At 40.0% G+C, this 18,797-nt stretch overlaps 1 protein-coding gene across 3 annotated transcripts in view; it reads left to right on the forward strand.

The window, feature by feature from the left end:
- LOC124614497 (mitochondrial Rho GTPase) overlaps positions 1-18,797 on the forward strand; it is a 174,965-nt gene that overhangs the window by 69,064 nt on the left and 87,104 nt on the right. The window lies entirely within an intron of this gene.

Raw genomic sequence — 18,797 nt, forward strand, 5'->3', positions numbered from 1 at the left:
GAGAAATGCATGAAGATTATTGCAGTGTCAGGGAAGGAACATAATTCACTAATAGAGAAGTACAAGCTGAAATAAAAATAGGCTTTTGTAGATTGCAATGAGGGCAAGAGAGAGGGAAAAAGTGATCATTAGAAAGTAACACATTGTAATAATGGAATAGTATGTTGAGATGGTTAACTGAGTAAGTAACAAAGAGTATGAGGTAGTTTTACAAGTTCGGATAAATGTAATTTTATTTTTATCTTCACTTTTGAAATGCTAGTTTTATCTCTCAAACAGTATTACACCGTAGCTATACAGTTGGTCCAGTGACTTTCCAGATTTTTTTATCCCTTCAGTAATGTAGGTCTTCTTGAAACTTTTCAAAATCCTCCCTTATTGAGGTGACCACTTTGTTCTTTATTTTTCTTCCCTTCAAGTAATATTTTCAGATTCACTGCTTTTTCAGTAGTTGCAGTGGCATCAGTCTGATCTGGTGGTGTAACATTAGTGAACATTGACTTGCTATACTGGTACTATGAACAGCTGAAGGGGAAACTAGAGCTGTTATTTTTCTGGAGGGCATGCAGCTCTACTGTATAGTTAAACGATGATGGCATCCTCTTGTGTAAAATACTCTAGAGCTAAAATAGTCTCCCATTTGAATATCCGGATGAGAACTGCTGAGGGGCAATGTCAGGAACATGAAAACAAAACTAACATTGTATGGGTTGTAGGGAAGGTAGGTTAGAGAATTTAAATAGGAAAATTATTTGAAATTTGTTATAAGAGACTGGAATTCACTAGTAGAAAAGGGAAGAGGAGGAAAAATGGTAGGAGAACATGGACTGAAGAAAGGGAAAAAGAGAGAGCCTCCCTAGTAGTATTTTGCACAGAGCATAGTTTAATCATCACTAACAGTTCATTTAAAAATTGTGAAAGGAGTTTGTATATGTGGAAGATACATGAGGACACTGCAAGTTTTCGGACTGATTACATAATGGTAAGAACAAGATTGTGAAGCTAGATTTTAAACTGCAAGTCATTTCCATGGACAGATGTGGACTCTTGATTATAATATGTTGGTTATGAACTGCCGATTAAAACAAAGGAAACTGCAAACAGGCAAGAAGTGAAGGATATGCGACCTGGGTAAACTGAAGGAACCTCAAGTTGTTTGGAGTTTTGGGAGCACTAGGCAACATTGGACTGAAACAGAGGAAAAAAACATTAGACCAACAGGGGAAAAGAATGCAATAGAAGATGAGTGAGTAGCATTGAGAGATGAAACAGGGAAGGCAGCAGAGGTTCATACAGGTAAAAAGACCAGGCATAGTACCAATCCCTTAAAAAAAAAATTACCATTTTCATTATTACATTGCAAAGCAAGACTGATTTTTTTGTCTATAAGACCGAACTGACCTTTAAAATCCTCGAAGATCATCGTATGAACTTTTCTTCTTCTTCTTCTTCTTCTTCTTCTTCTTCCTCTTTCTCTTTGTCATCATCATTGTCCTCTTCATATATAAGCAAGCTCTGTATTTCCGTGTCTGTTTCCCTTTCACAGACTTTTTCAGATGACTGCTGAACTGATCTACCACAAGAAGAGAACTCTTCTTCAGTAAAGCATCTTTCCTTCTCTCCCACACTTTGTTAATCCATAATTTCATACCAGCCTTGTCCATCTAACCTTTGTCATGTATGTGAACAACCTGGTAGTATTTTAGAAGGTTTTGGCATTGTTTGCACTTGAAAATGATATTGGATTATATTTAGTACCGTAAGGACATGTAAGGACAACAGTGTAGTCCACTTGTTTTTATAGTTACAGTTTTAGCACCTTTCATGGCAATAGTTCTGTTACCCTGCACATCAAATGTCAGAGGAGTTTCTTCCATATTTGCTATTAGGCTTAGTTCCTCACTGGTTTTCTTTCGATGTTGAATAATAAAGCGTTGGAGAGATAATATTTTCTGTTCATACACTTGTGGCATTTTGTGGGATATTTTTATTTTGATGTGCATGCTAAGTCCACGGTGCTTTGTAAACCTATAGCACCAATGAACTCCACCCTTATAGTCTGTTAAGTTCCACTGTAGTGTTAGCTTGCGAGCATGTATTTGAATCAGTTTTTTATTGATTCCAGTGCCATTTTGATGGTGTCCTTAAATCCATTTCAATATGTGATCTTCTAGTTTTGGCCATTTTGTTTTCAGTCCTCTATTTTTTTCAGCTCTTCTTTCCCAGCTCGTCAATCGTGAATGGCTTTTTCTGTTGGTGGAGGATCGAAATGCCGCTCAGTTGCACTGTTTTATGTTCTTGTGCATATGCCATTACTTTCAATTTATAGCCCACAACATATGAATATGTCTTATTTTTTCCATTATGAAAGTAGCTACTAACAAAAATATTGTACTGTGACCGATAACACAAATCACTTTCGAGTTCACTGGCACCGTGGACTGCAATGATGCATGATAGGCTAGACAGTGTTCTGGGTTTGTGACGGCATGGCAAAAGGGAGACAGTGTTAGCAAGCTTATGAATCCCCATAACTCATCTTTGTTGCATTAATGTACTGCTGCTGCCAGTTGAATCCAGTGTTGCCAGACAGAGATAGGTCTCCCATGGGATTGAATATATGGCCATTTTTAAGTCGGGTGGGCATTTTAAATCAAACACTGGACATTTTATATCAATTTCAAGTATAAAATGCACCTGAATTTGGAGGTAATTTTTCGAAGATAAAATTGCGTCTTATAGAAAGTGTCTGTGAGGCATCATGGAGCTGTCCACTCAATGTCATTGGCCTGCATGGCAGGCAAAAAAGTGGTCTGTCTCTATTACATGGCGGTAAAACCCCAGTCGGCTGCAGCACTTTCTCACGTCACACAAAATAAAAAAATAACAATAACCAATACCTTGGGGAAGAAAACATCAAATTTATAATAGTCCATTAAGAGCAGACTCCAACTTAAAACTTCTGGTATTTTCAAAACAAAGTGATCAAGATAGTACCTGTCTATCAGAGACTTGCCTCTGATGTACTACTGGCGGGCTGCACAGATATCAGGACACAAAGTGCAAATGATAGTTATCACAGTGTCATTTGGTCAAAAAAAAAAAAAAAAAAAAAAAAAAAAAAAAAAAAAAAAAAAAAAAAAACAACCTGGGAAAAAGATAATTTTGGGTCTAGTAAGGACTGTGTCTCAGTTCAGAATGACATTTTTGAAGATTGGAGAAAGCAGTAGTCCCAAAACACCTTCATCACCCTCTCAGAAGATGATTTGCTTATTTTGAGGTAAACAATGAATCAAGCAGTTCTCAAGATGCTACCTAGATACCTTGGTCTTGAAATTTGTCGAAGAAGAAGAAGAAGAAGCCTTACAGGAGCAGGAAGGGAAAACATATGATGTTGGTGAATTTTAATGGATTTATGCCTTGTACTAGTATTTATTCTTTAATAAAATTTTGAAAATGATTTTCCTGTAAGTTTCTTTTTTTAAGTTAAATGCCAACTTTTTTATACTAAGACCTGTTATCACCCTAGGCGCAGTGAAAGAAGATACAGAGTTAGTTGTTTGTTCCAGTAAGTTATAAACAGTGCTTTGACTCGCTGTTGACATCAGCTATCGATGCCCATTGGAGAGTGGCGCTGTAAATGACCTTGAGCCCACTCGAGGTAGCTCAAGCCACACTTGTTGTTCCTGGCCAGCCACTGCTGTGGTGGTTTGCCACCCGGGTGGCTCCAGTGCTGGATGCACTGCTGCAGTAAGTGAAGGTGGCACATGTGTTGGATTTTACTTAACACAATAGATTTGGGAGGTGCTCCATCCCCTCCTGCTCACCGCTGCCCTTCTTTATCAGTTGAACTGTCAAAACTGTTGCTGTGTAGTCATGTAGTATGATAGTCTTGGCCTGCTGCTCAGGTAGGCAGTGGTCAGTTTGCCAAAGTATCAGAAAGGTTGGTGTCCTGACCTGGGACAAAAGGGAGATCCCCGGGTCCCCCTATCTGCAACAGCAGCAGGCTGTGCTGCTGAACTCAGCAACAGGTGATTATGGCGAGGTAGCCATCTCACTTAGTAGCAACTGTTGTTGCTCATTAGCGTGCAGGAAATCTACACAAGACTTGTCCCGTATGTCACTTCCCTGTAATCAGGGAATCAAGTGTGAATGTCATGTACACCATCAATCCATCTGACAGACTGCCTTACGAGCTAAAATGCAAGGGTATTTATGGAGTAAAGTAGTGGCTAATGTTTACACGACATCACTTGCCGTGACCACATAGGTCTTGCTGTTCTGATGGTGTCAACGATTTTCACTCTGCCTTGCTTGTTAAACAGGTTTTTTATAGTACAGGCCTAGTCATAAAAGCTCTTGGTATGCATTGTTGCATTAGCAATAGCCATTCTTTCATTGCATAATAAAGGTGGTGTGACCCTTTATAAAGGTGATGTGATACTGTCTAGCTGCCTTGCCATATTACATTTCTGCCAAGGTCTGCTGCCTCATTTGCCAGAAGCAGCAGGTTGTTTTTTACCCTGACCCTCTCAATGGTGAAATGTTACCTTTCATGCCTGCTTCATGTTGGCACCGCCCTTCGCTCTGGGACTTTGAAGATTTTAACTGTTTGCTGTCTTGCACAAGATTGACATACAACATATCCCTCTCCTCTAAAAAAATTCGTCCTGAAGTTTAGAAAAATCAAAAAGGAAAAAATCTTAACCTGTAGTAAGAAAAACTTACTCCGCTTACAAAATTCTGTGTCACAATTTCTGTTTCTCTCTCTGGTACAACTCATTACACAGGGATCTCATATGGTTGTCTGATTGCATTATTTTGTGTCTTAGGAAAGGATAAACTGCACAAGTGGCTGCTAGTACTGTGGGTATGATAGTGGCTGGTACACTAATGGTAATCGTGTTCTGATTTCATTCGTGATGATGATGATGTTCCTGACCATGTCTTAACATTCGATCAGAACAATTTGCCCATTTTCTGCATCAGTTAATTTATTATGACCTTTAGAACCGTAGTGTCTACTGTATAATTTAGAAAAGAAATATTCTAAATTGGTAAAATGCTGAAGGAATTTTCTGGACAATACAGTGCTAGTTGTACACTAAGAATTACTGTAGTACCTGTGATTGTTGGTGGTAGATGAAGGTTTACTCCTGCTTTATTACATTCTGTTCTTTTGATTAATATACCACTAAGCTGCAATTCTACTCTTGCCATTCGTGTAAAAGTCTTGTTTTTGTAACAGTTCATTACCATCATTTGTGGCTTGTACCCACCAATAAATACAATGATTTCTGACGCACTGTAAATGTGTTTGTGGCTACATGACTTCCTTCTTACACTCTGATGTATTCATATTCCCCCAAAAATAGTGTACTTCACTTGATCATTTATGCATTTGAATTACTCATGCAAGACAAATAGTAATAATTTTGTTAATATGATTCCAAAGATCTTCTCCTGACAGAAATATGTGCATTTCCCGTTGTTTAGATGCAACTAATACTTCATTAACTGAGAATTTAATCCATCTGTCAATAAGACTCCATCCAATTAAATATGCATGTATCGTATAACATTCAAATTGTGACTTAAAGCTAGTCCCTGGCAACTGTACATTAATATATATGTGTTCTTTATCTGGGTAAACTTTTAACTATGGAAACATGATAGTAAAATGCTGTAATCCTCTTGTTTATGGAAATAACATGCTGCAGACCTGCAGGAAATTGCTTTTCTGCTTGCAGTAATTCTTGAAGAAACCTTTTTGGTGTTAACGGCATAGTGCTTCATTGTTTAAGCGTAGCATGGTGGACAACTTTTGAATCCTCCTGATTCTATTCTAGCACTACTTTAAACTGTCCACTAATTTTCTCTCCATACTTCGTTGCCGAATGTTTTTGGATGAGTGTGCATTATACATAAATTCTTAATCATGGTAACTATTATTAGCGTATTTCTGTAATTCAGTTGTTATTTTATTCATCATTTTACTTATATTTAACAATCTGTGCTCCATACCTGTAATTTGGATTGTATGCTGGTCCACTATTGTTTCTGTATGTCTTGCTACTTCTTGCACTTGACGTATTGTACTATTCAGATCTGAGATCATCATTATTTTCTGTGTCAAACACAGTTTTTAGTAGCTTACCACCCACACTCAGGTATCTTCTCTTGCTCCATCCTAGAGAATATGGGATTGTACCTGTTACTTGCTGCAGCTGTTTTCTCAGCTTATCATAGGAAAACTTAAGTTCATAATGTTCACTCCATATATTCTGTATTGTATAGCCCCACTTTGCTTCCTTTAGCACTTCTAAGAACATATCTTGCAAACCTCTCACTTCTTTCCTTAGCTCCCAGATGTCGAAGGTTAGTCTCAACGACCAGCTGCGATTCGTGACGACTACATCTGGCTGCTGCGCAAACAAAACCCCATTCTGAAAAGGTTGGTTGACACATTGTTCTGCTGTGAAGATGGCCAAAATCGCAGCACACATCGAACTCTGTCTAGACATGATCCTCGCCATCACCTAGAGGAAATCCTGTACATGTATTCCTATCCTCCCCCAAAAAAGGGGGGGGGGGCAGGAATACAACAAAAAGTACCTATTTTCTTAAGTACACTACATGAATCAATGAAAATAAAGCAAAAATCCTACTAGTACTCATGTATTTCTCCATCTCTGACTATGTATTCCTTGGTCTCAACTAATATGGCCTATTCTGTGCTATTTCTTTACCCTTTTGCTTTGTCATTCCAGTACATGGCGTTTGTGCGGATGCTTGTGGAAAGAAATTTGTATTTAATTCTACTGATATGAACTACAGAAGTTCATTCTGGTAATTGTAGTTTTACATTTACAGGCAATTTTACCTAAATCTCTTGGTCAATACCCTGAAACTTCATCAAAAACTTTATCTTAGGTTTCAGAGTGTAGGGGTTTGCAAGTAGTTCCACTGACCTGTCCAATACTGTGCTAAATTCCTCATACTTAATTTCAGACACTCTTGACGTTTTTGTGCTTTCTTGTTGAACAGTTTTACTTTTTGCCAGACTTCCTTTAGAGTTTTTACAAATAGCTTAACGTGTTCACCTTCTCTTCACACCTTTGGTTGAATTGTATCAAATGGCTATGGAATTTTGCAACCAAATACAACCTTGTAACTAAGGTGATAACTAGAGTTATGCGAAATTCACGTGCTGCAAATGCAAAGTTTTGAAAGTGAAAAAAATGATACTCCAACACTGCCTGAGTATAATCCACGATGATCTCAGTCAACTTCAAAGTGCAATAAAATGTGAAAACAACATATTTCAGTTAAATTTAATAAAATTAATAATTTCAGTGAAATTGCTAAAAGTTGAATATACAGGCACTAGACTTGTACTGTTTATAATATACAGGGTGTTTCAAAAATGACCGGTATATTTGAAACGGCAATAAAAACTAAACGAGCAGCGATAGAAATACACCATTTGTTGCAATATGCTTGGGACAACAGTACATTTTCAGGCAGACAAACTTTCGAAATTACAGTAGTTACAATTTTCAACAACAGATGGCGCTGCGGTCTGGGAAACTCTATAGTACGATATTTTCCAAATATCCACCATGCGTAGCAATAATATGGCGTAGTCTCTGAATGAAATTACCCGAAACCTTTGACAACGTGTCTGGCGGAATGGCTTCACATGCAGATGAGATGTACTGCTTCAGCTGTTCAATTGTTTCTGGATTCTGGCGGTACACCTGGTCTTTCAAGTGTCCCCACAGAAAGAAGTCACAGGGGTTCATGTCTGGCGAATAGGGAGGCCAATCCACGCCGCCTCCTGTATGTTTCGGATAGCCCAAAGCAATCACACGATCATCGAAATATTCATTCAGGAAATCTTGCATAAACCACGAGGTGTTCGCAGTGTCCTCTAAGGCAGTTTGTACTGCCACAAATTCACGAAGAATGTCCAGATAGCGTGATGCAGTAATCGTTTCGGATCTGAAAAATGGGCCAATGATTCCTTTGGAAGAAATGGCGGCCCAGACCAGTACTTTTTGAGGATGCAGGGACGATGGGACCGCAACATGGAGCTTTTCGGTTCCCCATATGCGCCAGTTCTGTTTATTGACGAAGCCGTCCAGGTAAAAATAAGCTTCGTCAGTAAACCAAATGCTGCCCACATGCATATCGCCGTCATCAATCCTGTGCACTATATCGTTAGCGAATGTCTCTCGTGCAGCAATGGTAGCGGCGCTGAGGGGTTGCCGCGTTTGAATTTTGTATGGATAGAGGTGTAAACTCTGGCGCATGAGACGATACATGGACGTTGGCGTCATTTGGACCGCAGCTGCAACACGGCGAAAGGAAACCCGAGGCCGCCGTTGGATCACCTGCTGCATTAGCTGCGCGTTGCCCTCTGTGGTTGCCGTACGCGGTCGCCCTACCTTTCCAGCACGTTCATCCGTCACGTTCCCAGTCCGTTGAAATTTTTCAAACAGATCCTTTATTGTATCGCTTTTTGGTCCTTTGGTTACATTAAACCTCCGTTGAAAACTTCGTCTTGTTGCAACAACACTGTGTTCTAGGCGGTGGAATTCCAACACCAGAAAAATCCTCTGTTCTAAGGAATAAACCATGTTGTCTACAGCACACTTGCATGTTGTGAACAGCACACGCTTACAGCAGAAAGACGACGTACAGAATGGCGCACCCACAGACTGCGTTGTCTTCTATATCTTTCACATCACTTGCAGCGCCATTTGTTGTTGAAAATTGTAACTACTGTAATTTCGAAAGTTTGTCCGCCTGAAAATGTACTGTTGTCCCAAGCATATTGCAACAAACGGTGTATTTCTATCGCTGCTCGTTTAGTTTTTATTGCCGTTTCAAATATACCGGTCATTTTTGAAACACCCTGTATCTATGACTGTATGTGATATCAGTACATAAAGATACAAAAGAGTGAAAATTACAATCATAAACAAACACTTGTTGCATAGCTATTTATGTGCAAGATATGACTTACTGCTAACCTGTAGAACACACACATTTATGCACTACAGGGTTACTATGAGTAGATAAAACAAGATACATAATTGAAAAGTGAACACTAAACCAAGGATGTTTTATTTATACCAGGATAGAATAATGAACCAATAAAAGTGAGGCAAGCAACAAACATCAAAGTTAAGATACATAAAAAAATCACCATCTGCAGCTTACAAAACTTTACTAGATGATTTCGAAGAGTACATTTTCTTGCTTTCTTGCATGTGAAAATATAGTCATGTAGACTTTTTGAATTTGATTCTTATGAGATTTTTTTCTTAACTTTTATTCGCTTTGTTCCCTACCCATATACGAGGGTGAGTCAGATGAAAACTTTAAATTTGTAATAACAAATCGAAATTTCGCGCCGTTATCCTATAAGTTGGTAAGCGTGCTACAGACAGCGTGCAGAATGACCTGCAGGTGGCAGCATAGTGCAGATGCACACATACTGTCGCAGTATCAGTATAAAGGTGCCTGCCCCACTTGTACCAGGGAAGAACAGTGTTCTGTTATTTGGTTTTTGAATAGTGATGGTGTGAAACCTATTGAAATTCATCAACGAATGAAGGTTCAGTACGGTGATGCATGTTTGTCACAGCAAGAAGTCTACGAATGGAGTAGGAAGAATGCAAATGATGTGACTTCAGTGGAAGATGCTCCTCGTCCAGGTCAGGCACAATGAGTTGTGACTCCACAGAGCGTTGCAGCAGTTGAAGCCATAGTGAAGGAAAACCACTGAGTGACACTTAATGACATTGCAGCATGTTTACAGATTAGTCATGGGTCAGCACACCATTTTGTACATGATGTGCTCCAGTATCACAAAGTGTCTGCAAGATGGGTGCCACGGCAGCTGACTTCTGAAATGAGAGAACGACTTGTTGATGCTTGTGAAGAACTTCTTCAGCACTTTGAATGAGAAGGTGATGGCTTCCTTGCAAGATTCGTTACTGGGGACGAAACCTGGGTTCACTTCCACCAACCGGAAACAAAGAGAGCAAGCAAGGAATGGCGCCATTCCTCATCACCAAAACCAAAGAAGTTTTGAACAGAACCATCAGCAGGGAAGGTTATGCTGACTCTCTTTTGGGGCGAAAAGGCGTCATTTTGGAGCATTACATGCCTAGAGGGATAACTGTCACCAGTGCATCACACACAGATCTCCTAAAAAATCATCTGTGGCCTGCAATCAAATCAAAGCGACGTGGATTGCTGTCAGCAGGTGTCCTTTTGCAACATGACAATGCAAGGCCCCACACTGCCCATATAACAGTTGCAACAATCACAGACCTGCATTTTGAGTGTCTTCCTCATCCACCATACTCACCAGACCTTGCCTCCCAGTGATTTCCATATGTTTGGACGCAATGGGAGGAAAGTGTTCTGATGAAGAGGTACGCCATGCGGTGCATGAGTAGTTGCGCGAGCTACCAAAAGAATTTTTTTCTAAAGGAATTTATGCACTTTGTATGTGCTGGAGGACTTGCAACGAGTGTGGGGGAGATTGTGTTGAAAAGTGATACAGCTTTGTACCACTTCTGCACAGTAAATAATATTTAAAAAAATATTTAAGGTTTTCATTTGACTCACCCTCGTAAATACAGCTCCTTGCACAAAACACGGAAATGTTGGTGAGGAAAGCAGCAAACAAACTTCTTGGGAATTATGGCTTGGCGTTGGGGACTCCCCAGTTGTGATAAATAGCAATCGGCAACTTTGTGCCATAGTGATATGCAGATGTTGGCTGCCAAGTGTGCAGTGTACTGTTAGCTGGTGCTGACTGCATTGTCATCTGGTTTTGTCACTGAGCTGTGATGTCGCTGCCTGTGTTTTGCAGCACTTTGTGTGTGTGTGTGTGTGTGTGTGTGTGTGTGTGTGTGTGTGTGTTTGAAAATGAGTGATGTTGTGGATGTTGGCCCACTGTGGAGTTATCTTCAGCTTCAGTTTGGAAAAGGAAGCCAGTTATCAGGAGCTCATGGAAACTCAAAACACAGGTTTGTGTTACCTGCTTCTTACCCCCACATCCCACCACTCCCCATAGCAAATTCTCTCTGCTCTCTCTCCTCCCCACACTCCCTGATAGCGGGATGCCAAGTTTTAGTTCACAAGTTTGGTTTGGCTGTTCTTTGGCTGTTTTTTTTATGTGAAACCCAGCTGAGAGGAGGAAGGACAAATTAGAAAAACACATTAAAAGTGCTAGTCACAAGGCAAAAAGAGTGTCTTCTTTGGCTGCAGGAACTTCATTTAAAACGCAAGCTGCTATTGGTGAGCTGCTAGATGACGCAAATAAATAAATAAATAAATAAATAAACAAACAAAAATTTAAAAAAAAATTGAAGAATGAATCTGTGCTACAATATATAAGGTGTACAACTTTGTTTCTGCTGTTTGCCTATAAGTGGCGACAATGGTAAGTAGCGATAGAAAGAAACAGATCACAGACATCGGGCAGTTAGCTTGGACCTCGGTCAGCATAACCTCATTCAAACATAAGTACATTTGCGCTGCATCATAAAGTTATTCTTGATTGAAAATGTCAGTTTACGAACCTAATTCTCTTCATTTGCGGGAGACGTTATTGTTTTGTTTCAATATGAAGAAAACAGCGGCTTAGTCTCATCAAATGCTCTCAAGTACATATGCGAAGGATGCTATTAGTGAAAGAACGTGTTGTGAGTGGTTTCAACTCTTCAAGAACAGTGATTTTAACTTGGTAGGCCGGCATAGTGGTGGAAGAGAGAATGTTTTCGAAGATGCAGAATTGGAGACATTTCCGAGTGAAGACTTGCGTCAAACTCAAGAAGAATTGGCATGATTAGTGGGAGTGACAAAGCAAGCCATTTCAAAACGTCTCAAGGCTATGGACCTGATTCAGAAAGAAGATACTTGCGTCCCGAGTGAGCTGAAACCAAGAGACATTGAACGGCGTTTGTGTGTTTGTGAACAGTTGCTTCAGAGGCAAAAACGGAAGGGATTTCTGCATCGCATTGGTTCATTATGATAACAATATGTTACCTCGGATGGAGAGTCGTCATCAGATGTAGAACTAACTTCAGATGTGCCCCAGTGAAGTGTGGTGGGACCCTTGCTGTTCACACTGTATATTTATGACCTTGCAGACAATATTAATAATAAAATGAGGCTTTTTGCAGATGATGCAATTATCTGTAATGAAGTACTATCTGAGAGAAGCTGTATAAATATTCAGTCAGATCTGGATAAGATTTGAAAGCCGTGCAAAGATGGGCAGCTTCCTTTAAATGTTCAGAAGTGTAAAATCGTGCGCCTCACAAAACGAAATCCTATGGCTATAATATATCCTGACTGTAATATATCCTATGACTATAATATCAGTGAGTCACTTTTGCGATTTGCCAACTCGTACAAATACCTGGGTGTGACACTTCGTAGGGATGTGAAATGCAAGTATCACCTAGGCCCAGTCATGAGTAAAGCAGATAGTAGACTTCGGTTTATTGGTAGAATACTGGAGAAGTGCAATCAGTCTACAAAGGATATTGCTTACAAATCAATCATGTGACATGTTCTAGAATATTGCTCAAGTGTGTGGGACCCATACCAAATAGGACTAACAGGGGATATTGAATGTATACAGAGAAGGGCAGCATGAATGATCACATGTTTGTTCAGTCTGTGGGAGAGTGCCACAGAAATACTGAAGGAACTGAACTGGAAGATTCTTGAAGATGGGCGTAAACTATCCTGAGAAAGTCTACTAGCAAAGTTTCAAGGCTTTAAACAATGATTCTAGGACTACACTACAATCCCCTACGTATCACTCACATAGGGATCATGAGGATAAGATTAGGATAATTACTACATGACAGAGGCATTCAGTCAGTCAGTCATTCTTACTACACTCTGTATGTGAATGGAGTGAATGGAACTGGGTGTACACTTTGGTGTGCACCTTACAGTGGTTTGCGGAGTGTAGATGTAGATGTAGAATTTGGAAGAGCTGCTTTATCTGCAATTTGGGCATCTGTCAGTAGTGTGTATGCAGAGAGAAACTTCTCAACATACAATTTAGTTGTAAGTGACAGGTGGTCATTGAAGCCAGACACCATTGAACAACTTCAGTGATTGCATTCAGTAGATAAACATTTGTGTGTAGGCCTATAACGTGTGTTAGAATGAAAACTAACACTATGGTGTTGTGTTACATAAACAATCAGTTTCCTGGTTTTTTTAGAAAACTGAATAGTGAAACAGGAAAAAAGTCAAACTATAAGATAAGAATTTTGGATGTATATGCTGTTTAGGGTCGCTTTAATGCATACACACTGAGAAATATAAATGCTAAATTCGAATTTCAAAATGCTAAATTTTCAAAGTTTAAGTGCTAATTTCATGTAGATCTAGTGATAACCCTGTTCCTGTAAGAGTTTTTGAATTTCAAGGACTAACTCCAAAATCTAAATGTGTGTCCCAGTCCAGGAGTTGAGAATTCTCGTAATGGCTTGGCATCTTTGATATAGTCATATGAAATCTTTCCGTGCGATCATTTGCCTGTGGGTAGAATGGACTTGTACGTAATTTCTTAACAGATACAAGTGCTTAATGAGATTAGACATGAAATTTGTCCCTTGTTCCTAATCATTTGCAATACCCTGAATTTAAGTATCCAGTGATTTACCATAGCATGAGCTACTGTCCCTGGTTTCTGATCTAGTATTGCTGTTGTTACTGAATACCTTGAGAAGTGAGCAATAATTGTTAATATACACTTTTCCCCCGATTGTCTCCTCTGAAGTGGTTCCAAAATATTGGCTCCTATCATTTTAAATGGGTAGCAGGGCTCCAGTAGTGTTTGTAATTGTAACTTTTGATGGCATAAATCGGCACATTCCGTACGTGGAATACAGGTATTGACTGACCTACTGTTGAACATTGGCATGCCTGGTTCTCTAAGAACCTTTCTGCTGCTCTTCTACCCATTGTTCTCTTACTCTCATGACCTGATAACATATGATCATGTGCTTGCTGTAATATTTCTGTCTGCAAAGCTGCTTAACAACACATGGTTGAGCAAAACAATATCCCATGTTGTATGACAAACTGTGGCTGTTTGCAATACACCTGAAACTCTTTTATTATTTGCTTCCACTTCCTTTGATCTTTGAGATACAAGACAGAGACACACAATTCCCTAATCTTCTTACTAAGTGCGTTAGCATTTGTGTATTTAATACCAGTTTGTGGATTACATCACCAAAAGATGATTTTTCAAAAATACGATGAAAAATAATGTTAAAAATTCAAAACTAAAAAAACCAATGAAGTTTTGACTTCAAAGCTTGGATATTGCTACATCTTTACGTGACATGCTGATTTAACGACAAAGTAGAAGAAATTTTTTTGGGCGGAATCAACCCTTAAACGAAACATAATCAAATTAGGTGGTGGTGGGTAGTGTTTAACGTCCTGTCGACAACGAGGTCATTAGAGACGGAGTGCAAGCTCGGGTTAGGGAAGGATTGGGAAGGAAATCGGCCGTGCCCTTTCGAAGGAACCATCCCGGCATTTGCCTGAAACGATTTAGGGAAATCACGGAAAACCTAAATCAGGATAGCCGGAGACGGGATTGAACCGTCGTCCTCCCGAATGCGAGTCCAGTGTGCTAACCACTGCGCCACCTCGCTCGGTCTAATCAAATTAGGTATTACCTGCAATTTCATGAGCAGCAGGAGTATGAGTGCTAGTGTCAAAAATTTCATTACATTTCACTAAGTGTTATTGGCAGTAGGTATAGGGAAAATTGTAGTTTTTTGACAAAGTGTAGACTTTTGTTTTCATTATTAGCAGCATATCAGAATATATTTTAGATTCCTTCATCCATATTTTAAGTGAACACTGCAACTTTGTCGTTGTGTACATTAATGGGTGGAAACTGAGGGATTCTATTGTCTACTCAGCTGCAGTCTCTGAATATGTCATCAAGATTTTTATACCAGAGTGATTTACAGCCCGTAATACTACGTGATATGCGATTGTAAGGCCATTGAAACAGATGAGATGACACTATGCCAAGAAATTCTTCGTCTGCTCCATTTTCCTGAGTACATTAAGCTGATACCGTGTTTGTATACAGAAGAAAAACAATTACAGAACATACAGGATTCCCTCCTCCTTTCCTTAGAGGTGGGGTACCTGAGTGTTTAAGAATTCAAGGAAGTGAGCTAGTTGATTTGGGAGCACCAGTTCGTGGCTGATATATATCTACAGAGTAGAAAGTTAAAAGTTATCTTTTTCTGTGTTTTCGTTGTAGTATATTTATTGCATTTCATGTGTGTGTTTGTGTCCAAGAGGTTTAATATCTCTTTTTTTGTAAATGTAAATTCATTCACTCTACAGTGCAGTTTAGAAAAACAAGTCAGTCAGGCCGCAGATGTTGCCTGATATATATTTACGGAGCGGCAAGTTAAGTGTTTTTCTTTATCTGTGTTTTCCTCATAGTATATCTACTAAATTTCATGCGTATTTGTTTTGTTTCTGTTTATGAGGTTTAAACTCACATTTTTGAAAGGATGAATTCATTCTTTGTGTAGCACAATAGTTGCTCCTGAACAGCCAGCTACATAGCTCATTAATGCATCAGCATCCATTGGTGACACATCAGGAGGATAGCAGGTTGCGTATCTAGGATTCTATCTGCTTTTCTAGTCTACTTCTTCAGTTAGCCTTGCTAGGATGGTTAGGATGTGTGAATGCTATGTGTGAATCTGGGAGGAGCTGGCTGCAGCTGAAAGTGCTTTTGGCTATGATCAATCACCTTCAGGCTGCTGCCTTGGGGTGTAGTGGTGGAGAAGGTGCTGACACATCAGATGGGACACCTCAGGTGTTGCTTGTTTTGCCCATGGGCTCTGCTTCTGAGGCATCTTGTAGTGTACATGACATGGTGGATCAGCCCTCACAGCAAGGTGAGTGATGGTGGTAATACGTTCGCATCATTCAAGGCAGAGGGCCAATGTGAAGACTGGCCGCCAGGCCTTGCCCATTCACCATGTGAATGGACAGGTGGCCGCTCCTGCAGCAGGGTCCAAGCAGGCACTCGGAGGAGCAGGGGGATTTCGTAGTTATTGGGAGCTGCAATGTTAGGCGCATTATGGAGCCCCATAGGTAAATAGCATTCTGGGCTGGAAAGAAAGCCAATGTGCACTCTGTATGTCTGCTGGGAGGCTCATCTGAGATGAGGAGGTGGTCTTGTGTGCAGCTATTGAGTGTACAGTGTGCAGTTGTCTGCAAGTTGTGGCTCATGTTGGCACCATCAGTGTGTGTCACATTGGTTCTGAGGTCATTTCAGTTCCTACAGGCAACTGGAGGAGGTGGTGAAGACTGCTGGCCTTGCGTGCAGGGTGCAAGCTGAGCTTGCTATTTGCAGCATTGTTCCCAGAGTTGATCAGGGTCGTATGGTTTGGAGCCAAGTGGAGGGTCTCAACCAAAGGCTTCGTCTACTCTGTGATGGTCTTGGCTGCAGATTCCTAGATCTTTGTTTCCGTGTGGGTATTTGTAGGGCTCTCCTCGATAGGCCAGGGATGCATTACACAACGGAAGCAGCTACTCTCACAGCAGAGTATTTGTGGAGTGCATATGATGGTTTTTTAGACTAGGTAGTTTGGGATGCCCTGATGAACACTTGTCAGTCAGTACGCAGCATGGTAAGTCAGATGGCATTCAGAGTAAAGACACTTCGACTGTAAAAATTTTGTCAGTAAACTGTTGAAATATTAATAATAAAGTTCTCAGATTTAGTGCCCTTGAGGAAAGTTCTTATGCTCAGATTATTCTTGGCACTGAGAGCTGGCTGAAACTCGAAATGAAAAGCTCTGAGATATTTAGCAAGTTGTGGAATGTGTATTGGAAAGAAAGATTAGAGGCCATAGGAAGGGGAGCATTCATTGCAGTTGACAAAATATTGTCTCTATTGAGATCAAAGTTGAGTGTGACAGTGAAGTTATTAGGTCATGTATAACAGGTGTAGATGATGTTTTTACCGACCACCTGACTCCACTGCTACAGTTATATAGTCACTCAAAGAAAGTCAGAGGTCAGCAACGTGGAAGTACCAGATCATCCAACACTAGTTGGAGGCGACTTTAACCTGTGGAATGTAGACTGGGAAGTCTGTGGATTCATTACGGGGTTATAGAATGACAGTCATGTGAAATACTTTTGAACACATTTTCTGAAAACTGTCTTGAGCAGCTGCACGAAATCCAAATATCTTAGGTCTTGTATATACTTATAGGCCGGACCATATCGGCAATGTCAATATATAAATGGGGGATTAGTGATTGTGATGTCATTACAGCAACTATGGTTATGAAACTTAATAAATTAGTCAAGAAAGCTAGGAGAGTGCTTCTGCTAGATAGAGCAGGTAAACAGTTGTTAGCATCTCACTTAGACAGTGAATTGACATCACTTAGTTCCAGGAAGATGAACATAGAGGAATTATGGGCAAAATTTAAGCTGATTGTAAATTGTGGTCTGGGGAGTTTATGCCTAGTAAATGGATAAAGGCTGGAAAAGGTCCACCATGGTTTAATAATGAAATTCGAAAGATGCTGAGGAAGCAGAGGTTGTTGCACTCTTGGTTCAAAAGAGTGTGTACAAAAGATGACAAGCAAAAGTTAGTAGAGGCTCATGCGTGTATGAAAAAAATCTATGCACGACGCATACAATAACTACCACTGTCACTCATTAGCAGAGGATCTGGCAGCGAACCAGAGCAAAGTTTGGTCCTATGTAAAATCACTAAGTGGGTATGAGGCTTCCATTCAGCCCTTGTCCGGTCTGGTGTGGTAGTTAAAGACAGCAAAACGAAAGGCTAAGTTTTAAATTTCACGTTCAAGAAGTCATTCACACAGGAGAATCATACAAACATACCATCATTTGACCATCGGTCAGACTGCCGTATGGATGACATGGTAATAAGAATCCCTGGCATAGATAAACAACTGAAAATTTGAAAGCAAATAAATCACAAGGTCCAGATGGATCTCAATTCAGTTTTACGATGAGTACTCTACAGTCTTGGCTCCTTACCTAACTTACATTTATCGTGAATCTCTCACCCAGTACAAAGTTCCAAGTGACTGGAAAAAAGCATAGGTGACTTGAGTGTATAAGAAGCGTAAAAGACTGGACCTGCAAAATTACGGTCCACTATCCCTAACTTATGTTTGCTGCAGAATCCTTGAACATATTCTCAGTTTGAATACAATAAACTTCTTGAGACTGAGAAGCTCCTGTTCACAAATCAGCATGGTTTTAGAAAGCATCACTCGTGCGAAACTCAGCTTCCCCCTTTTCTCACATGGTATACTGTGGACTATGGATGAAGGGCAACAGGCAGATTCCATATTTCTAGATTTCCAGAAAGTATTTGACACGGTGCCCCATTGCAGGCTGTTAACTAAGGCAGTTGGCTCAACGGCTTCTTAAGTAATTGAACCCGGTATGTTGTCCTTGATGGCGAATGTTCATCGGAGACAAGGGTATTGTCAGAGGTGCCCCAGGGAAATACGATGGGACTGTTGTTGTTCTCTGTATACATAAATTATTTGGCGAACAGGGTGGGCAGCAGTCTGCGGTTGTTTGCTGATGATGCTGTTGTGCACTGTAATGTTTCGACGTTGAGTGACTATAGGAAGATACAAGATGACTTAGACAAAATTTACAGTTGGTGTGATAAATGGAAGTTAATACAGATGAGT

This window comes from Schistocerca americana, chromosome 1 (assembly GCF_021461395.2).
Source record: "Schistocerca americana isolate TAMUIC-IGC-003095 chromosome 1, iqSchAmer2.1, whole genome shotgun sequence".
Taxonomy (NCBI): domain Eukaryota; kingdom Metazoa; phylum Arthropoda; class Insecta; order Orthoptera; family Acrididae; genus Schistocerca; species Schistocerca americana.